Source organism: Triturus cristatus, chromosome 1_2 (genome assembly GCF_964204655.1).
Source record: "Triturus cristatus chromosome 1_2, aTriCri1.1, whole genome shotgun sequence".
NCBI classification, from domain to species: Eukaryota; Metazoa; Chordata; class Amphibia; order Caudata; family Salamandridae; genus Triturus; species Triturus cristatus.
Genome location: NC_140580.1, coordinates 151,919,111 through 151,942,807, shown reverse-complemented (window position 1 = coordinate 151,942,807; position 23,697 = coordinate 151,919,111). Strand labels below are relative to the sequence as shown.

Below are 23,697 nucleotides of genomic sequence, written 5' to 3'. Positions count from 1 at the left end.
CTCACAGCAGCACTCTAGAATTATAAAACAAAAAGTAGCAGAAGTCCTTCTGACAATAAAAATACAGATTTGTTAAACTTAGATGCTCATTTATTTTGAAAATAAACATAAGTAAATTGAAATTTGATACTTGTAATGTTGTACTATCTATGCAACTTGATTACACCCTGTATGCATCAAACGTCTCTGCGAGCCCTGTGACTGATATGAAACATGTGACCACCATACTGCAATCTCCAGCTATGCCGACTCTTACATAACTTGTAAATGTTTGTGAACCTGCCTCAGTCACAAGCCTTTTAACTGTCAACAGTTTTCATACTTGTCAGAAAAATCCTGCATGACAACGGACCCTAGCTCACTTAAAAAAAAAACATAAATCTTTAAACACTCCAACAGGAAAAAACTCTTTAACCTTTCAAATTTCACAAAGTCCCTGTTTATGAAAGTCCAATGTCCTACAGGAAATCTTTAAAAGTACCCACTACTACTGTTCCAGAAACAAAGTGAGTTTGTTTTTTAGTTGTTTTGAGATATTTTTCTGCATAGACTCATATCTTACTAAACTCTCAAGTAAAAAATTATCTGTATTATGTTGTTGGCAGCCTTTTCTCCTCTGTTTATCTCCCATCCAACAAAATAGTATGTGTGCTTTGAAAAAGTAATTGGCTTGATACCAGTCCCTCTAAAACACATTTACAAGGATATAAGGAAAATGTGTGTGTCAAATCCTATGCTACACTGCTATTCTCAATATCAAATGAAAATTGTTGTATTGAAACAGTGGAGTTGAGCTGTTAATTATTGTTGTGACTGATAGTAGCAGACCGGATTTGATCCTAGATCACTAGATTGATTCCATCACTAAATGTAAGTGTTAGCAGATAATTTATCATTATTACCAAATCTGCTGAAACGTTCTGTATAGGGAGTGGGACTAGACAGGTCAACCTTCTACTTCTGATTTAAGTTCCTTTTTTAATTTAATAACTATGTAGTTGACAATTATAAACAAAGAACTGAATAAGTCGCACATTATTCTTTACAGAATCATGTCTACTCAAAGTTACTATACACTGATGTCAAAATATTGTGCTATAGAGTGCTCCAGTTAAAAACCTCAAACCAACACAGTGTATATAGATACTGAAAAAAGCACGGGAAGGAATAGGAGCAGAAAGAGGGGAGAAATTCAATGAGAAGATGTAACAATAGACAAATCAGAAGTACTCTGTGCACCTTACATCATCTTTGTCTTAAGGATTCTGTACTGACTCCAAAAATTATATTGTCATAATGGGCAATTTTCTGAACTAAGAATTCATTTTTAGTTCTGTCTAGAAGCAGTATTAGTCGTCTTAAAAGCCTCATTTAATAAAACTAATTTGTACATAAAAAAATACAGATATACATACTTGGAGGGGTTTTTGCTCTATAGCCTTCATTTGACTGTTTTGCTGTAATTCACGTGTTGCTTCCACCCTCCACAGCACATAGGATCATCGGGCAGTTGGCCAGCCTACTTCAGCTATTGACTCTATTGCATTGTGATTCACAGCATTGTCCCCGATCCCAAGTATACATCCGCCTAAAAGGATGTGCGCTTCAGTGCCAGGGCTGGTGGGCCAATATTTTACTCTGCCAATGTCTGTTCTTTCCTTTCTTTCTCGTTTTGTATGTCTTATTTTTGCCTAAATACTATGTCTTTGGGTTGCATTACTTCAAAGCATAGTATCATTTCTTTGCAGCAATGGAAATCCTATTTTCATGTAATCTACATTCAAACTAAAATGGATTTATATGCCTGTTTTAAGTACACCTACCTGCCAAGACGCGCCTGCACTCTTTTATTTCAATCATATGTGATGGTTCATTTATTAAATTACATTTTTTATTGCAAGCCTATGGCCACTATAGTCAGGCAGTGGCATTTTTTCATTTTCTTTTTGTAGTATATGCTTGCAAATATATAACATCACCAGCTTGCTATAGGCCAGAACTATTGGTAATCAGAAATCAAGCGTTGTTACCCATTTTCAAGATCATAGCCACAACGTGAGTCAATTAAGTTTTTTGGTACTAGAAATGGTATCCCACAGAGAAGGATATGACATTAACAAACTACTCCTACGCAGAGAACTGCACTGGATCAAAGTTCTGGACTCTCTCCAACCGAATGGTCTGAATGATAGTTTAGAATACAGATGTTTTTTGTAATTGCTTTCATTATCATCTATATAGTTATGCCATATTAGGTCATTTATTATTTTTTGTAATTGCTTTCATTGTTATCTATATAGTTATGCCATATTAGGTCATTTATTTTTCATTTACCATTCCAAGATGGCCACACTGAGTGAACATCTTATCTCGCACCAGTCCTCTTTTCATTTTCACTATGACTAACGCGCACCGTTCAGCCGGCTTTATACACATTTCCGAACACGCTGCTCACGGTAATTACTTTCGATCACTTTGGAACCGACGTACGATGCTGTCACATGAAAAGGTACATAACTTTTATCTTCTCTTGCACAAAATCTTAATATGACTTTCTATTCTATTCAGTAGACGCCTTGCGCGTACACCATTTCGCTAGTACATCGCCACACGAGTCTGGGAGAGGTTTCATAATTTTCGCATTAACTGGTCTTTTCCTCGCTAAACCGGCGGTCCCCATATTTACGTACCGTTTACTTTCATAACGTTTATTTTCACCATGTTTACACGCGCGGCGTAATGCCGTCCTATTTTCCTTCAGGAATCCGTTATTTTCATTTTGGCGCGTTTAAGAGAGCACATTCAGCTAATCAAATTTTTTCATTTCTTAATTTTGGTGCGTTTAAGAAAGCACTCATAACTAATCAACTTACACATGTTTTTTTCGCATGTTTACTTTTTTGCAGCTCACTTAAACGACAACTAACATCAGCATAACTATTATCATTTTAAGATTGTCAGACCATGCTTGTTTTTCGACTTTCGTTTCGTTTCTTTTGTCACAGATTTGATACCGCTGATGAAGGGCCAAACCAGCCCGAAATGCATTGGGTGATGAATCCACAATATTTCATAAAAGACAGCATTCCAATTCATGAAAGTACATGGATTATTTTTTCTAAGGATGTTGAAATAAAACTCTATGAAGTTTTCAAAATTATATGGAAGTTGAATTTTGGTTTCAAAAGAAGAACTCTGCATTTGAATATTTTGGTTAACTGATTAAAGCCTAGTGGTTCCCACGCAGTGCGCCAAAGGGACGTTCCCCAAGTTGGGAAGCGCATGTTCATTAATTTATCTTACACGCCCTAAGGAACAGAGGGCGATACCTGCAGCTGCACGCAAAATCCGATTTACCAACAGAAGATACTCACAAACAAGGAGTGCTAATACTTAACCTTTAAGGTTACAAATGAAGACAAGGTGGTACTATGGAGGGACTAACAAGCCTATTAACGAATCAGAAGCCAGCATTCACGAAGGGCAATGACTCAAGTCAATGACTAATAAGGGGCGGAGAATGGGTGGGGCTTTAATTCCATACTCCTATACAGCATGCCGCAGAGCAACGCATGTGCTGCCCAGGCTCGACCTAAAAAAGTTTCTGTGGGAGACTAGAACTTTGTTGTGCTGTTACTTGGATCACAGGTCATGTTCTCTGCGCTTATGCTGCATGCACCTGCAGCACCTCCATGCTGGGCACCCTCGGAGCTACAGCCCTGGCTATGGCGGACAACAGCCCTTTTAACTCAACCGGCATAGCACACCTAATCAGTGTTGGGTGGCACCTATGGAGGGGGGAGTGCTGGCAAATGGGTGGGTGCACGCACAAATAAAAATCTAAATTAAAACGTACCCAAAGGATACCACGTCCTCCTTGATCCGGACATCTTCTGAGACTGCGGTGCGGGCCCCATCAAACTCCCTTGACCAGCCCTGGCGCTGCTTATGTGCTGTTAACCAGCATGAGAGCAGTGCCCTTATTGGAGGGAGCGGCCTGTCTCTGCGCTCCCCAGCACACTGGAGGCCTGCACTTGCTTTCAACCCAGCTGGCGCATGACTGCCAGCCAAAGAGACATGCACACTTTAAACAGTGCACAGGCAGCCCTCTGCCCACCAATCCTCCCTGCTTCCACTCAGCAGGCCCTGCCGTGCCCTGCCCTGACACTTGGTTCAGGACGGGATGATGAAAAATAAAATGGTGGTAAATTACCATTTTATTTTTGATCTCTGGAGCTTTGGGGGACATTTAAGTGGGGGCGACGCTCCTCCACTCCAATGGAGGAGCCCCCCCTGCTTCCTTGTGCATGCAACCCAGGTTTCCACCGTTTGTCTTTGGACACATCTTTAGCACTTATATGTTTCATTCTCATTTTGACTATTTTGACACTTTGAGCACTGAATTCGTCCCATTTAGTCGCTCACTCAATTTTAGCATGTGAAAGACACTAGGTAGAGATATATACCGCGCACATCTTGAGTACTTCGCTTAAAAGAGCCATGCAGGCTACCAGAGCCCGTCTTTTTACATTTGAACGTCATACTCGTTTACACGTTTGATGTTCTCAAGTACAGGCCCATTTGCCATTTACAAACATCAATAAAGTTTTGAGTCGTCCTCTCGGTTTCTTCTGTGTTGCAGCCAGAAGAGGCCTGGTCGTTCTTCTCTCCAATTACTATCTTTACATTTATGTTACTTACTCATTCTCGTAGGTGTTCGGACTCTGCCTCTGTAGCGCAACCTTTTTGCGTGTGTGCGCGTGTGCGTGTGTGTGTGTGCGCGTGCGTGTGTGTGTTTTAGTGTACGGAATGCCGCTGCAATCAGTGCTGCTAGTATGGGGAGCGCTTTTGTTTACAGCGGCATTCCGCTGAGGCCTGTCTTTCATTGGAGTGTCCTGCAAGCAAGCATTCACTGAAAGAGCACGGGAATGAAAAAAACGTGCGTTGTTGCCCCGCGGAAGCCGTGACTGCAATATTGCAGTTTCCCAGTCCTGGCAGTGGCACCTGTTCGAGGTGTTGCACAAAAGGCGGTGACAGGCAGTGTAATTTAGTAATTGTTACCTTTGTGGCGCAGGGTTGGTCCGCTCACCAGGCGCGCACAAAGGGCCCGCTGTTCTGGCAGAGCCGTCTAGGAGAGCGAGCGAGCTGGGCGCTGAAAGGGTCATTGGTGGAGGGCTATCGCCCAAAGGCAACTTTAGAAGGGGTTGAAAAGAATGAACAAAAGTGTACACACACAGAAAAAAGAGTTACACGTTTTACCCTTCCGCTCCGTAAATGAAGTCCCGCGGAGGAATGCTGCCAGTCTGTCGCCTGATGCAGAGAAAATGTGTGGAAGAGACGAATCTGCGATGCGTCTTCCTCAGACAAACGCGACCACATTGATGAGTTTCATCCTTCTGGTCTTTTTATTGTAATCCATGTGTCTTTGGTCTCTTGTGCTTTTAATTAAATGTTTCAGTTTTTGTCCAATAAAAGTTCTTTATAGCACTTTTCACCCACCTCGATATTTACAGAATATAGGTATTTATCTCTGGACTGTGTGTGACTTAAAGTACGCTAGCTTAATTTTTGTTAACCGGTTTCTGTGAAATCAAAGGTTGAATACCTTTAATTACTAGCATTTGCGAAGTTTATAGAGCTTGGTTTAATGTGAAAACACATGCAGCACCAGCATATTAAAGCCAGACCATACAAGAAACGAAACGAAAGGACTGTCTTGAAGGCGGTCTTACCTTTTGTACAGTACTGTTTTTGTTTCTATGTAAAATTAGCAAGATGGCAAAGGAACTACGCTTATAGTTCTGCATTTGTTTCATTGGCATAGGAAGTAAAGACAGTCTCTGATGACTACTTCAGTGCCAGATGTACTTGTTGTGACATACGTTATGTTGATTTGTATAGCGCACTAATCACCGAGAGGGCGCTTGGGCAAAGTATGTGGTTCCAAGGTGCTTATCTGAAGAACCAGGTCTTCAGCTTCTTGCGGAACTCAAGAAGTGAGGAGGAGGCTCTGATGTGTTGAGGGAGGTCATTCTATGTCTTGGGTGCGATGTAGGAGAATGAGTGACCTTCAGTTCTGCTTCTGTGGTGCAGGGCATGTGTGAGAGTGAGGCAGAGCGTAGGTGTCTGGTGAAAGTGTATGCAGCTGTTTAGGTATTCTGGTCCTGTGTTGTAACTAGGGTTTTGTATGTGCGCATGAGAAGTTTAAATTGACTGTTCTTGTGAATTTTCTATGAAAAGAAAAGGCAACCCCGCCTTATTGTCCTGGCCACAGTTAGGGACGGGCAGGACTCTTAGAGTAAGAGTGATCGGGGAAGTTAACAAAGAGCATAAAAGGAAAAAGAGGAAGGGGCTTGGTGGAGATATAAGAGAGTGTGGGGTAATGGGGTTAATGAGGAGGAATGCACCTGAGGAAATGAAGAGGGCACAGAAGGAAAGATGGCAAGTCAGGCCTGAGCAACAAAACCTAGTGGTGAACGTGGCAGATATGGGGCACGATGCAAACACAATACAAAACAATTAAGAGAGAGATGCACACAAGGCATCCAACCGGAGTGGACAGGGAGGACTTTAGCTGTAAAGTAGTCCCTCATGCAATTCAATGCTCGGACTGCATTAGATGTGGAAAAATACACCCTAATAGTTAATATCATCAGGCGAGTGAAAAATACTGATCTAGGCTGAGCTATGCAATGGCTGAAAGAGACCGGTCTAAAAAGTCAATTGTTGAAGTCTGCGGACCCATTTCCCACTCTACATGTAAGCAGTCAGTCTGTTTCACAGCTCCATGGTTAAAATAAAACAACTAAAAATGGCTTTTTTCTGGTAGCCGCTCAACAGCTATCACTTTTCCGGCTTTATCAAAAGTTTAACTTGCCTGGATTAAGAGAGACTTTTTAACATGCACTCTGTTTAAAAATAAGTAGCAGTCCATAAAAACAGCATGGCAGATTATGAAAAAGATTGGTATGATTTTGAATATGGGATGATTTTCTTTTTCTAAAATTGCATGCTGTCCGTTTCTACATATCTCACAGGATCAATATTTGCCAGAGTGTAAGAGCTGTAGTTCTGTGCAAGAGAGCAGAAAAGAAGGTTCGCAGTGGATTAGGATTTTACTACTCATCAAATTATAACAGTTTGCATTGAATTGGCAGGGTGTGCATGGGGTTTGTTTGTTTGCAACAAACATGTTACACACCCTCAGCATTAAACCTGTGAATCCAGCTTTTAATGACTTCAATGTATACATTGAAATAGTCAGGCAAATAATGCACAACTTGGCCGTCACCTCCCACCCCTTGTACTTGCATCACAGTACTCCTTAGAATTGAAAGCTCCTAAAACGTGTCCTAGTAAGTTAGCAATGCGCTCAGTTCTTGGTTTCTGAGCACTCACTTTGTGAGCCCTTGTATTCAATGTGAATACAGCAGGCACCGCTTGAGACTTCAGCTGTCAGTGCACTCTGCAAGTCCAGCGTTGAGACTGTCTTAGAGAGTGTTCACTGCAGCCATAGAATTGAGATTGCTTTAGAAGTGCTGACTCCATATCCCTAAGTTTGTATAAGTATTTCCTAATTGTATTGTGAGTTAACATTTGGTATTGTTGTGCTTGTGTTGACTCCCCACTCCATGCGCACCTCCCTGCTATTGTCCAGTCGATGTACACTGTAGGCCTAGCACAGCGTTGCATTAGACACAATACTTTCTTGTTCCATGTTGCTGTAAAACCAAACACCCCTGCTCTTGAAAATAATGCAGTCTCCCTTTAGTGAGGTCCTGTGGAAGTATCCACCTATTCAGCCCCATCTCCAGACATCCGAGTTGTCCTAAGGATACCAAAAGCTAGCCTCGTCCCATTCCTGCCGTGCCCACAATGCAGACAGAGGCCGAAGATTGTCCATATACTTAAATCTGTGAAAAGATCATGCATGCAGCTGCTAAGGTGCCCAACCACAATTCCACCTTCCCACTCGATAAGAGTTGTGTAAAGTGCTTCTGAAGTGAACTCGCAAGAGAAAGTGGTCTATTCATCCACTGTATTTTGATGAATTGCTTTAGTTTTAATGTGCAGTTTGCCCATTGGGTTCTTTGTGCTAGCAACTTGTTTGAATAGGTTCAAAAATACTGGTCACGAAAGGCAGTGCTGAAAGCAGTAAACTTCACCTTAAAAAGTGCGACCATCACTTTGGAACCGTCAGTTCGGTGAGGCCAGTCACATTTTCATTACTACTGAGAACCCCTATGAAGACACCATGCTCTCGGTTACCACTGAAATATACTTCAGGCCTGACAGTGCACACACCAGTCCTCTTGTATGGCATATACTTAAATTGGTAAAGACCTGCAACTACAATCACCAAACACCACTCACTACTGTAACACTACTTCACTGAAATATTTGCAAAAAAGCAGCTTTTTAGTGGCACCCACACTACTGATGATCCGCCTCAAAGCAGACTTCAGTCAGAAATGAAATCCTTGAGACCAGACATGAAGGTACCCGATTTTAGTAAGCACTGAAAGGCTATAGAAGTGGTAATGCAGTGCTATATAGATTTCGGTGAACATACATATATTTTATTTTACGTAGTGCTTAATGCTGCTAGTTGTTCCCTAGCTATCATACAACTTGTTTACGTGAACTTGGGTCCCGGTTCACCATCAGTTGCTTATCCCCTGGACTATACTTCGCTCTCACCAGGGTCCCGGTTCACCATCAGTTGCTTATCCCCTGGACTATACTTCGCTCTCACCAGGGTCCTGGTTCACCATCAGTTGCTTATCCCCTGGACTATACTTCGCTCTCACCATTATTGCCTTGAAGTGTCTTTTCTCACCCAGATGTGGCCACAGAAGGGGAGCCTATGTGTTTCTTCCTGAAGGGCAAGGCTGGGAGATGCAGTGACGGCTCCTATCTGCTTCTCATGCCAGCTATCCCCTGGGTTTAAGTGCGGGGAGGTGGCCCAGGCCACACTGGGCCCCTTTCACGTCCCTTGACTTGACCACAGCGGGCCTTTTTGGCGTCCTAGCCATTGTTTGTAAACAGAGTACTGAGGGTTATAGCCTTAAAGGCTACGTTTGCAAACCACAGTAATTGCTTCTCTGCTGAAAAAACCTACCCAAGAACAAAAATATCATAGAGAAGCTATTTCCAACACTAGTGCTGCTCTTAAGCTTTAAGTGGCAAGCTGTGGGTTTTTAAACCTTAATTATGTGTTCTTGTTTCAGGCAATTAGATGATGCAAAACAGATTTTTGTGGCAACATTATGCTCATGGCCAGAAACCCATTGAAGGAAGCACTGTACTCCTTCTAAATTGCCTTTTATTCCCTTTCAGTTGTTTATCTCGTTCCATTTTCGTAGCATTAAATCAAGAAGCTATTGACTTCACATTTCTTGGTAAAGCTGCTCTAGTAATTTCAGGAAAAGGCTAAATGTATCATTCTGTCAGGTTTTAGTATCATGGTTGAAAGGGTTAGCGCTGGGTGCCTTGGTAATTAAGTGCCTGACTGTGGTGGTTAAGGTGAAATGTTCAAGGTAATCGAAAGAACATAGGGCCACATGTACGACCATTTCCTTCTGCGACTCGCAATTTGCGAATCTTAGCAACTCGCAATTTGCAAATCGCAAAAGGAAATGTACTAATGTGTATCAGACACATTTTGCAATTCCCAGTGGGGTCGCAAATGACCTGCCTCATCAATATTCATGAGGCATGTTGCAATTTGTGACCCATTGGGAATGGGCAATAGCACAGGGATGGTGGCCTTCTGGAGACAGCAAACTATCATGGTTGTGTTTGCTTTTTAAATAAAGCAACTTATTTTTTTTAATGCAGCACATTTTCCTTAAAGGAAAACGGTATTTGTTTCAAAAACAAAAAATGAAGCGTTTGTTTCATTTTTTAAGAACAGGCAATGGTCCCAGGGACCACTGCCTGCCCTTAAAGAATAAAACTGAAAAGTTTCATTTTTCTTTAAGGAAAACAGGCTGCATTAAAAAAATGCTTAATTTAAAAAGCAGTACCAGACATGGTGGTCTGCTGACCCCAGCAGGCCACCATCCCTGGGAGTGCTAGCTATTCTTAATGGGGTCGCAAATTGCGCTTGCCACATGAATATTGATGAGACATGCAATCTGCGACTCCATTGGGAATCGCAAACAGTGTCGGAGATACTATTGTACATTGTATTTTGCGATTTGCAAATTGCGAGCCGCAAAGTGACGCAAATTGCGGGTCACAAAATGCAAGCGTCGTACATCTGGCCCGACATTCGGATTATCGTAGAGGGAGTAGGAACTGTGGACCTCATCACACTGGATCTCTCAGTGTCATTTGACAGTCTCCTACCCCACCCTGATCAGGCAGCTGAATGAGGTCGGCATTCTGGGAACTGCTTTCCAAAGGATCTGCTCATTCTTTACAGTAAGAACTCAGTCAGCCCGCCGACCTACTCCTCTGAATCTGACAACTCATCAGCGGGTATCTCAAGGCTCCTCACGCAGTCCCATCCCTTCAACATTACATGATGCCACTAGCTAACGACATCCGCACCCACGACATGAACATCCTCTCCTGCGGCAATGATACGAAGCTTATAGTGTCATATTGCTCAAATTACCCAACACGAGGAACCAATTCAGGGTCTTCATAACTGAAGTGGCCACCTGGTGTAATCCAACTGTCTCAAGCTGGACATCGGCAAGACAGAATTGGTAATTTTTGGAAATTATCCCTCAACGTGAAACTCAACCTGGTGGCCTATTAAACCTCGGTTCCACACTCGGCCCACACAATTAAGAAACCTCATGATTATCATCAATAACAAGCTTGACATGTCTGCCCTAGTCAACTCCAACACTGTGTCCCGCTGCCACACCCTGAAGATGCAGAGAAAGATCTCCAAGTGGCTACCGAACAACACCAGAAAGACCATCACCCAAGCCCTCATCACCAGCAGGCTGTACTGTGGGAAATTTCTTCACACATACATCATCAATAATCTTGCAAAGATCCTGCAGACCATCCAGAACACAGCAACCAGACCCATCCTCAACCTCTTACGCCTGTCTCAGATCACACCACAACTGAGGGAGCTCCACTGGCTTCTGATACACAAGCACATACAATTCAAATTCCTCACCAACCAATTCAAAGCACTACACAACACAGGCTCAGCCTACCTAACACAGCTACATTCACTTTAATCAACCTTCTAGGCACCTCCACTCAGCCGGACTTCTACTAGCACATGTTGCATGCATTCGCAAAAGCAGACCTGGAAGTCAAGCCTTCTCTTACCTCACTCTTAAAGCATGGAACGGCTTCCTACTACATATCAGTTGCCTCCTCCTATCTTATTAAATTCCACAAGAAGTTGAATACCTGGCTCTTTCAGTAAGTCCTCCCTTCAGTGTCTGAGGCAAACCTCGCACACCTGCACAGCGCCAGGATACCCTTATGGGTTATAGTGTGCTATACAGAAAAATATAGCATAACAACCGATAGATTCAGTGACTTTCGAGTGGCCAATTCTAAAACTAAAAAGACAGAGGTTACCAGCCTGTTACCTCTATTTTAACATTTGCTCAAAAAGAAAATAGATTATGACTCGCATCTTGTTCCTAGGATTTTTAAAATTCGTCAGACCGGGACCTATGCAGAATTGGTCAAACCAGAAGAAATGGGAAAATGAGTTAAGACCCACTCTCGCTGATCAGCGATGGGAAACTATAACACAGAGCTTCTATAGAGGCATTACAGATGTTCAGGTGAGGGTAACTGCTAGCAAGATATGACTTATATGGCACTGGACACTAAATCTCTTGCATACTATTGATCCTAGCAGAACTCACTGATGTTGGATAGACTTCAGGCAGGTGGTTACACAGACACATATACTGTGGAACTGTCCCAAAGTTCCCTTGCTCTGGGCAGAGGTAACACAAAATATTGAAACCTTATCCAAAATGTAAAATACCAGTGGCCCCTAAAGTATTCTAAGATGGATGCTGTAAGTGAGCTTGGGGTCATGTAAAATGTCATGCATCTTTAATTAATATGCTCAAACTATTTGCCAAATAGACAATCATGGCTAGATGCTGGATGGCCATTGTGCCGCATAAACATTATTGGTATGTGAGAGTGTGGTTTGTACTAGGAATGGAGAACATTTTGTCTGCTGTTACAGGAATAGAGTATATGCACATATGCATTTGGCGCCCTCTCCTGGAAAACCCCTTAGTTGAATGTAGATTCCTGATCTTCCCATGTCAGCACAGAGCACTGCAAATAGCTGAAAAAGGAACTGGCCCTGTTGATTGTGAGGAAGAAAACCATTGGGCCCGCCTGAGTTGACATGAACCAAGCATTCAATGACAAATGGGATGACTGCTGGAAAACACTGGCTCAAATGAAGCACTGCCCCATTGGAACCTAAATCTAGTTCTCATATTCCTGATGCGTACTCCTTTTGAACCTCTGCATTGAGATCATTTGTGGCTTCTCGCTTTAAATACAGTTTTCCCCATTTTCATAACATCGGTAAGATGTGCCCTCTGTCAACCCACCATACACTACATTCTTTCCAGACAAGCTGGTGTTGAGGACCCTGAAACTCGTTTTAGCCGACGGTTGTCGCATAATTTCATGTTGGGAAAAACATCACCCCCATACCATGTTTCACACCAGCTTCAAGGATTACAAAAGTGCTGTCAGCTTCTACATTGATCCTAGCAGGCAACATCGTCCGGACGATCTGCTCTGATTGGAGTCAGTGGAGTGAAGGAGGGCATATCAGTACAACAAAAAAACGATTTCTCTCAGAATCGTCCTATCAAGATCTGCCTTGCCCTGGCTGAGAAGCAGCACACAGAAAGCTTTCAGGCTCATTCCACCAGAGCTAAGGCTACTACAACTGTGTTGGCACACAGAGTGCCCATTCTGGACTTTTGCCAGACTGCTATGTGGGAGTTACTCTACCTGTTCAAAAAACACTTTTGTCTGGGCAGCCAGGTCTGGCCAAAGGGGTGCTTTGTCTGCTTGGTCCTGCAGACTTTTTGGTTTGAGCCAGTTCACAGACCAACCACCTGGGAGGTACCACTATTGATATCTAATCAGAAGGTGAGGAATCTGCAGTATCCTTCAGAAGAACAAATTACTTTCCTTTGGTAACACTTTTCCCGATGGATACTCTTGTCTAACTGCAGATTCCTCTCCAACCTTCCCGCCTCCCCGTTCTGAGAACTGGAAACTTTTCTATCTAAAGAAGTCTGCACACTGGTCAAGAACAATCTGCTGTTGCACTCTACGTCTTGGGGTGTGGACAGCCTGGGAAGCAACTAATATCACCGATCTTGTGCGGTGCTCATATGTGGCTCATGAGGCCTCTTCCAGAGTAGAATGACATCGGCGCTGATCCGTACACCACCACCTACTGGTGCAGTGGCATTGCTTGAAAATTTCTGTATCCAGTCTGATGCCTAGGGAATATTCAAAAGGTGAGGAATCTGCAGTTAGATAGAATATCCACCTGAAACGGCATTTCCGAAGGCAAGCAACTTGTTCATTTATGTTAGAATGGTCTTTTTCCTCAGTGATTTTCATTGCCTGGGTATTGTTTGCTTTAAGTGTGCATGGTTTCTCAGTGACTCACTTCCTTTTACCAGTTATTGCTGTCAACAGAAGGCCAGACTGCTTCCTGAGGGAATGTCGTCCAGCCCATTCTGCCATAAATTTTTTCAGCAAGTACTACATATTATAATCCTGGGCAAGCATTGATTTCATACATGCCAACAAACTTGATTCAGGCAGGAGACACCCGGTCTTTTAAAGCCCAAATGGCTTTATTTTAGGTGCCTTCCACCTAAAATTATCTCCTATTTAATCTAACTAAATGGAGAAAATCAGTTGCTCTGAATTTTCATTTTTTCAAAATATCCCTACTGCCAGGTTCAGAATGTTGGCATGTATGTGATTCTCCAAAGCTGTTTGCTCTAAAGCCCATTAAAAAAAATAGTTCCATCACGAAATTGCCGCAGGTCTCTTCTTGCTGTTTCCTTCTCTGTGACTATTCAGTTTTTATATTGCAATTTTTATATTGCAAACGAGGAGAATGCTCTTTTCATTAATATGTATTTAGCTGGTACCATTAATGTGCCATCAGTGGCGTTTGCATGGAACTCTGCCATATAAAAAAGCTAATTTTCCTTTCTTGTAGCAATACAGAACGGTGATCCTTTATTTTTAGGCTTCCTTGCCAGGGTTTGGACCTTCCAGCCACCTAGCTGTGTTTGGACGGTCAACGTCTTTGCCATTGTTCAGTGGCAGCCGAGCATTGAGGACAGATGCAGTTTTCTGCACCTGATGCATTCGGGTACTTAGCAAGGGCACGGTTTTCGCAATAATACCATCATGTCAAGATGACTCTTAGATGCCCTTTATGCAAATATAGCCCCAGCACCATAACCTCCCCCCCCCCCCCCCCCCTTCTGTGCCAGAACAGAGGGCGTGAAGCACCGTAGCAAACACCCTGGACCCTTCAGCACAAGGGAACCTGAAGGGAAATTAAGAGGGAGTCCTTAAAAGCAATCTGTTTTGCCGGAGCCCATTTCTAGTTTGAAGCATGCCAACCTTTATAGGGTTCCATAGAAATGGGACACAAGGTACGAAATCCAGAAGTGATTGGAGCACTTTTAGGGTACTCTATATTCGGGGTGCCAGAATGACTGTCATCAGAAATGCATAAGAGATTCAAGGAAACTGCATGAAGAGTAGTAACAGCCCCCACTCTGCCGCCCATCCCCCCCCCCCCATGAGGCCTCTGGGGGCAACAACACTGTTCATTGAGTGCCTCATCCTTTTTTTGCTTTGGAGCATAGAGATGCCAGGCTGGTCTTCCAATGGAGTTCTCCTGGACAAAGGGAAGTGTGTGTAGCAGCAAAAACATAGGAAACTGAACTGGACGTCGGTGTCCCAACCATGGCATCATGTGCGTTCCTCCTCTTCCTGACTTAATGGCCTCAGGCCATTGTGCGTGGTACATTGACAACCTGCCAGACTGACTCCGTATGTATGAATCTCCATCAGACACAAGAGGTAGGGGGAGTATATGAAACCCGGGGATGGTACTGTGAGCACAGCATCAGTTACACAGGCAGTGGGGGTCAAACATTATAGAAACCTTGAGGAGATTGTCTGGGACGAGGGAAGCCCCTGTGATCAGGAAGATTATTGGGGCGGGGGTGTTGAAGGCTCGAAGAATCCTCAGACCAGAAGACTGGGGAGTGGGAGATTCTGTATGGGTCAGTCAAGCACGAGGTGGCTGAATTACTTAAAACAGTTAAGACTGAGGCTAAGGCGAAGGTAGGGATCCATAAACCAGATACCTTACCACCTTCTGTACATAGCTTACCTTTAGGTTAGAGGCAGTGAATCAAGGTCGATCTGCAGCTAGGCAAGCTCTCAGTGTGGTCTACCTCAGCCTCTAAGAATCTGTTCAGTTGGGGTGTAATTCAGGAAAGCTATTGGTGGAGGTCCAAGAAGCTCCTGTGATCCAACCTCAGCTAGTTCTCCCAATCCCAAGAAAAGTCACCCGTGGGAAGGGCCTGTCCACTGGGACCAGAACTGCCCCAACCCCCTTCTACGTTATCTAGATAGTGCCACCTGGCGGTGACTAATCTTGCATCCCACTGGCCACTTACGATCGTAGGGCATATTGTTGCATTTATAGAAACCTTACTCTGCTGTGATGAGTATATACTGAGTTATAGGGAGTTCGGCGGGATTCTGGACAAAGGTGACGTTTGTATGAACAAGGAAACAGGCACTTCTTGAACACACACAGAATTCCACTTCCTGGAAATTACCCTGAGCATGCCAGATACAACACAACTGACAACCAGCCTCAGCAACAGCCAGTTATGCCTCCTTAACAAAGAAAATTCAAGGAGTAAAGCAACTGGGAGAGTGGTAAAGCCAGGTTGGGCATTCTGCTAAACTACATTAGTGGATTGAGGGAGAAAAAAAGCCTGTAATTGTTTAGATTTTTCATTTTTGAATTGGAACCGGCAAAAGGGGAGAATAAGGTGCTCTCACTGGAGCAGCAAATGAAGATTGTGACACATCATTTTGTTTGCTAGCATGTGCTCCCAGATGTACTTTGGCTAAAGTCTTTTGTCTGTCTCTCTAGGGCCGTGTGCCATTTAATTTGTAAGCTTAAGTGTAACCGAGAAAAACAGAATGATATGTGACAGTGATTAACAAGGAGTTCCCGTGGATAGTAATGAAATTAAAAACAGAAATTGCTCTAGGTCTTTCCTTTATAGCTTTATTAACACTCGCTCTCTGCTCGCTTTTAACAGGGTATTAAACAGTCAAGATTAGGGAAAAAGAATGAAAATAAAAATTGAATTTCCCTAAATTCCAGCAATGCCGGCCGTTTTAGATGCCACTAACATCACGTGTGCTGGACTATTTTGAGACAAATCTCTAGATAATGCCACTGGTAAAATTCCTATGCTGCTACCGACATCCCCAGTTAGTCCTTCCTATTGGCTGTATGAACACAGACACTCCATGTTTTCACCTCCTTTTTTTGTTGCGTGCTACTTCTGTGAGTAACTGTAGTATCGGGTAATCCCACTGCTAGTCATACATTGTGCTCACACTCCAAATTGTATTTTCCCTTGGTGCTTAAATAGTAGGCATTCATCTGACTCGACTCAATGATACCCGTGTCGTCCTAAAATGGATTGGATTGAACGCTTAGTTAACACAGGGGTGCGAATCTGAGGTTTTCACAATATGCACTCGATTCTGCAGATTTATTTTTATCCATCCCATCGAATTTCCAGGCTGTTGGTATTTCATAACCAGTCTTGTTACTGTATTGGCCAGCAACAAGCATCCTTCTATTTATGATGTGTATTGTTTATATTCTACAAATGCTTTCATTTGTTTTCAGTGCACTCTTCATTAGGCATTTGTAACTCCCTTCTTTTGGTTACAGTGAGCAAGATTAGCACAATGGACTCTCTTTTTGCTCATCATGCCCCAGAGTTATACATTTTAATCCTAATTTACGCAGACGTGTCGGACTGTGAGGAAAAGAAAGCTATTTCTACATAGGTGTGGTGTACTTCTGGCAAGACATGGTCAAAATCATTTTATTTGGTTGTGCAGGCAATGTATTGTCTTGCTTGGAGTCCTTTCTGAACCGATAAGTCACCTCCACCACAAACACATCTGATGGGTACCTTGTGAGAGTTGGAGATGGATGATGCATGCCTCGCTTCCCTGTATTACAGATTTAAGGAAAAGGACGGATTCAAGATGGCGGTCACACCCACTTGCAATTAAAATGGTTGCTGCATTTTACATTCTTACATAATGTGGTGTCCTGCATTAAAACCTTTTTCCTTGTCTTTACTTTTAGTCTCTTTGCTTTCTCAGTAGAGGATTATCTACAATCTGACTCTGAGCTACACTCACAGATGTTACTCGAAATCAATACAATTTATTCTTTAAAGGCCAAACTACTAGAGTCTTGTTGGCTAATATATTGTATCTTTTGTTGCTACAACAGCCAAGTGCATCCCATTCTGAAGCGAGAGCACACTCATACCACTGCTTTCTAAAAGTGTGGCAATATTTACGATATCTGTATGCCTCATGGGCCTGCCAGCCCCACAAACCTAATCATTGTGGAAGCATCCACTTTCTCAAGTTAGTGTGAGCTGGAATATAAATGTACCACCCTATATGAACTGGTATGCCAGCTTTATGGCGTGGCAAGTTTTCCCTAATTGGTAATGGAGGGACGCCAGTGGGTTTACAACCCCGTCTTTACTTTAGTTGAGCAAGTCACTCAAAACACCTCATGATTATTCTGTTGACTCTCTCTCGTTGTCATTGGTGGAGCAAGGTTAGGTCGTGCCTTTCAATCATAGGATAGCAGTAACAAACGTCATTTTTTAGTCTAGCTGTGTACAGATAGTCATGCATTACAGGTAGTGCAAAATCAGTTCCATTTGCTGCTGTGACTTTACAAGAGGGACTCATTCCCCTGCTTTCTTGTAGACAAATTGTAGAAAAACTTTACAATGCAACACATGAAGTTCCCCAACTTGGCATTGTTGCTTCATATCTGTCATTCTGGCTGTTGGTTTGCTGATCTCATCATTGCTCTCAAGCAAAAATGAAGACTGGGGGACTTCACTTAATAAAAAATTAAATAGGGCTCTGACACACACAATGGAGTCTGGCGATCATTAATAAGAAGGAATATACATTCCATTTACGCAGAGAGAGCAAATGTTAAACTGAAACCCAAATAAGGTTTGCATATGGGCGCTAGCTGATTGTGTGTTGTTTTTTGGTCATTCTCATCCACAAAATTCCTTGTGTCTACTGTTCCTTCTTAAGCACCCTCTCAAGCCTTTCACCCTCTCTCTCGCCACACCCTGCAGTGACCTGAAGGGACTTCACAACATATACCCACATAGACAGTGACGGTAAGCGATCTTACCCCGTCTCGCTTGCACGAGCCAGTCATGGTCTTTGTAACCCCTACATCATCCAAGCCCAGTAACTGGAAGTGTGCAGATTTCTGCAGCAGTGCTCCTATTTCCGCTCCCTTCATGTTCTCTATGCAGTGACCTAGCTAGCTGTCAGTTCTAAACCCCCCTGGTTCCTTTCAATGTATGAAGCCCAACTACCAAAGCACCAAGGGCCATCCTATTAGTAATGTGTCCATAGCAACAGTACTCACATGAGTTTATAGCCAATCTGGCCAGACTGAATTCCCTCCACCACACATCTGCCGTACTAACTCCTCCTACATGCAACTACTGCAGTATAGATTGAACGCATCATGACCTGCAAGACACCACCCATTCAACAACCAACCAGAATATTGACATCCAAGACACAGCAAACTGCGCAATAGACGACCTTCAACAAGAACGCATGTTGCTTATGTCATTCAAAATCAGCTACATACACCAAACTGACCATACTTTAAGCCATGTACACCACAAACGGGTACTATGTACAAATAATGCGGGGCCATACACACACAGTACATTCTGCCCCACTTACAAAATTCCCCACACCCATACTAATCCAACACTCACTTTCCCAGACCCAGGTTTGTGTGTACCTAGAGCAGTGCAGTAGTGCACATCTAAGAAGCTGAGAGTCATGTGTCATCATATATTGCAGACATTCCACAGAACTTGGAAGCCTGCCGATTTCTTCCCAAAGCTGGCTGCTTTTGTATCCCTGGAAGCCAGTGCTTAATTTGTTCAACAAAAAGAAAGTGCCAGGTCTCTTCTCTGGAGGCCGCTGCACTCAACACCGGCCATTGCCCCTGCCAGTACTGCCAATGACTACCAACACAACAACGAACCATTGCGCTCTACAAGTGTGATGATTCAGCCTATCCGAGGCCAATCAAAGCTTTTATAATGCCGAGGGCGTCGGGTATTATTCATGTTTACTATTTATTTAATCAAAGTTGTCGTGCTCTTCTCGCAATTAGACGGGCAGCACCACCATGTGATGTACTGTCATTAGTGCGGGTGTTGAGAATTAAGTGCTGGTGCTTTGCACTGGAAACCACCAGCTTAAATTAAGCATTGCCAAAGCTAAAAATGCTATCATGATATTGTGCATATGTAAAGGTGTTCATACATACACTGACCCAGCCCTCCTAAGACTGCTGCAGGTCTCTGAGGAGATCCATTTTATCTTGGCATCTTGCATGCTTGCCCTTGAAAGCAACAAAAAGAGATTAAGGGGTAACTCCTGAGCCAACTCAAAGCATAGGAAGGAGAGGCAAACCTACAACGGTAACTCAGAACTAATAGGCCAGGAAGCTGTTTGAGTCTATGCTGCCTTTATGCAGCTTCATGTGCAGCACGTTATTTCCAGATTACTTTTATTTCAGATTCATGGCTGTAACCTATTCAAATCGTTTGAGTTTAAAATGTGGTAAAACAATCAATAGGGTGCGTTTATCTGGCAAGTTTAACCCTTAAGACTCATTTTAGGGCGTCATCCATTGTATAAGCTAACGTTGATTATTTGAATAGACGCCAGTTTTGAGAATATAACACAAGATTTCTTTTTTTACCTATTCTACCTTTATTGGTTTGCTTTATCTATTAAAAAGTAATTGCTTAGTACAAGCGCTAAAGAGCCTGTGTGCCAAGATAGTCGGTGCTTGGCACCATCTTAAAATGTACCATTGTCCCAAACTTTGAACCGACGGCTTAGGAAACCTGCATGTTGTATTGTCAGCCCAGGGCTAGATTTGTATGGCCATCGCATAACATATGACGCGTTGTTGACTTGCTGCCTGCCCTGGGTGGTTGAGCATGTGGTTCAGACCGACTGGAGTAAACACATCGTTGCAGTGTCATGTGATCAGTTCTGAGTGGTTTATTTGCACGTCCTATCGCTGGGGAACAAGGGCTGAGGGTCAGCGTTATGCCTTGTTTGTGGAGGGTTTTAAAGGATAGCCTGTTTATTGAAATTAGCAGTGTTGTTTTATACATTAACCGGTAAACTAAACATATGCAGCTATATGTGAGGGAGAGCATTTGAATTTACTCCTTTTTGGCCACAATTCTTTTTAGATTCATGTGCACGAAAGAAACGTACTTTTAGTTTAAAATCTCGCTCATGTTTGTAATTGTGAGGCTGCCTGTATTTCTGGTTAACCACTGTACGCATTTCATTAACCTTGCGTTTGAACAAATTGAAATAGTATATTTTTGGTACAAATATGCTAATGCATTATACAATATATTTAATACAAAAATAAAAGAAATGTCTTAGTAAAAACAAACAGTTAACAAAACTAAGGATGTGACTCAGATACAAGCCACTAAAATTGTGTTTTATATTTATTCTGAAGCTAGTTGTCTTTACTGATTTACAGAACGTTGACAACCCTTGTAAAACATTGAAGTAGTCTTATGATTAGAAATTCTAAAGAACTTCAGCTATAAAATGGAAAAAATTACTTCTGGAATTTCTCCTCCTATCTTATAAACAGGCCTTGCTATATGAGCAAACAGTTGTAGAAAGAGAAGATGGGGGATGCATTCTTATGCTTGCGGGTCTCCACTTCCAGTCAAAGGTGCAGCTTTAATTACCATCCAGCCAAGATAGGTTGACTTACACACTAGGCCTGAACTCCTAGTCATCCACAGTACACAGAGCTCAAAATTGGAAGATTGACATGCATTTGATGTGCGCCTGCATGTTCAACCTCAAACTCAATACAAAGTCAAGAGTCTTGACCTGGGACAATCTGTGGAGAAGTCCTTTAATGTCAAGCTCACCAAACCAGCTCTGGGTGGAGAGAGGATTTCAGTAATGAAGTCAATTAAGGATTCACGTGAACAATTAGCCCTGAATATTTGACTGTCCTTTCCTTGAAGCCTCTGGGGCATCCATCCAAACACTGATGTCCCACAGGCATGGCACCTGAGCTCATAACTGAGTTTCATCACATCATTTTGGGTATGGATATCCATGACATTCATAAGCATACACCCAGAGGCTCCACATTCTTATTGAATAGATGTTTGTAACAGAATTCATCTCCAAGAACTCCTTGCCTGATAGGCAGCATCCTATTGATTGTTGGTGGTATTTCCCATTTGGTAGCCAAGTTGTACCTTCACTTCCAATTAAACACCGAAGGCACATTTTCACAGAAGCAAACTTGGTCATTCGGGCACGCTGCTGCGCGGACTCTTATTACCATATCACTTGACTAACGAACCTGGCACTAGTTTTGTACAGGCTTAAAAATGGCACACCCCTCTGAATGGATCCCTCCATGGATGAATTTTTTGTTCTAATTCCCACCAAGACGGAAGGATAAAGATGCCATTTCATACTGAAACCTCTGAGAGCCCTGTGAGGTTTGCAAGTAATTACCTAGTACAAGAAGCTCGGAAATGAATTAGCAAAGGAGATGCAGAATGTTTGGTTATACCAGTTAATTTGCCACGTTCTCCTTGGTGTTTGTAGTCTTACCACAGAAACCTTCTTCCCAGTAGCAGAAGTAATGCAAGCGTGCCACCCACACAATGGGCACCAGTCTCTTACACCCTTCAGTTCACTTGTCATCAGGTGGCGCTTGGGCTTCCACAGCTGTCCAGGCCCTGCGCGCTGGTGCTGGATTGAATAGCCATCTAGAGGGAAAGAGGGGCAGGCACTGGTTCAGGGGACATGACCTTGTCCTGCCAGACTGCGATCAGATTTGGAGCCTATGAAAGTTTCTGTCAGTAGAGCCGGGGCTGATCTGTATAACTTTCGTGATGCGTGAGCTGAAGGGCAGAGGCTCCCCTTGCAGGAGAGAGGTTTAAGAACCTTGTAACTGTTCACATTTGGAAGTAACCCCCTGTGCCTGGAGGGCAGTGACGGGTGCCATAGAGTAGCTGGCGACCATGGTAGAGAACAGTTACCTTCCAAGAAATAAATCTGCTGGATGCGCTGCAGGCCAGAGCGAAGCCAGTGTTTACTACAGCCCTGGGATTCCCCATATAATATTGTGTAATTGACCAGCAGCTTGTTTCAGGAGTCAAATATCTGCGAGGCCTCCCAAGCTTGAGATCAAGTGCCCTGCCAAGCGTGAGGCCAAGAGCCTGGAGTTCAGATGGCCTAACTTTGGAGTGGACAGATGGTTAATATAGGTTATAAAAGTCTCCATGTCTTACCGCAGGCTTCTCCAAGGAGTAGCTCGTGAGCTACTCGTCGCTCTCCAGCTGCTCGGAAGCTCTCCCATGTGCAGCCCAGCCTACTATATGTTTGGTTGTAATATGCTTACCAAAACTGAAAACCGTGCATTCGAAATGAAATGTGTAGATTTTCACAACTCATATGCAGATGTTTGGAGTAAAGTGATTGAATCTCCAATGTAAATTTAAAGCTGATATTTGGGTGATAAAATTACGCTGTGTGGGGAAGACACATTACTGATATTATTGTATGCGGCCAGGGACATTGCAGCGATGACTGTTACGTATTACCCATGCGGAGGCATTCCACATTGATAATATAATAATAATATAATAATAATAATAAAGGTATACCAGGGGACAATTCCTGAAGGATGCAACAGTAGTGGCTGTATGGAAAAGAGGATGTAGAAAGGTGCTGCTCGATGACCACGCAAACAGGCCAGTCAGCCGTATTTGAAGAGCCCGTTGTTGCGCTCCACAGACACCCAGTTCCTTACCATGCCCCTGAATTCACCGCTTTGGCTCTGAGAAGGAGCTAGTGTCATCAGAAAAGATTTTAGCTGAACTATCTTGAAAAGGAACAGGTTCCCTTATCGTCGTCATTGCAAGAATTTTTGTAGCATTAGAGTTTCAATTTCTAGATTGATAGTACCTAAAATCAACACTTTCAATTCTTTAATTATATTATAGTAACTTTTAATTACCCTGTGAGCTATTTCTCAAGTGAGAATTTTCAATGAAAAACCCACCATTACTGATTAGCGTTCTATTTTCTGGCCTCTGCTCACCTCCACTCTTAGTGGTCTAACTTTTAAATTGATTAGAGCGCATTAATTTTTAAATCTGTGTCACCTATCCTTAACCGCTCGCTCAGAGGTTGGAAGCCTTGGTGGCGCGCAGTCTGATCCTCAGCCCTGTGAGGGGAATTTTAAAA

General features: G+C 43.0%; 1 protein-coding gene across 4 annotated transcripts in view; it reads left to right on the top strand.

Annotated features, from left to right (window-relative positions):
- VTI1A (vesicle transport through interaction with t-SNAREs 1A) overlaps positions 1-23,697 on the top strand; it is a 1,077,795-nt gene that overhangs the window by 526,407 nt on the left and 527,691 nt on the right. The window lies entirely within an intron of this gene.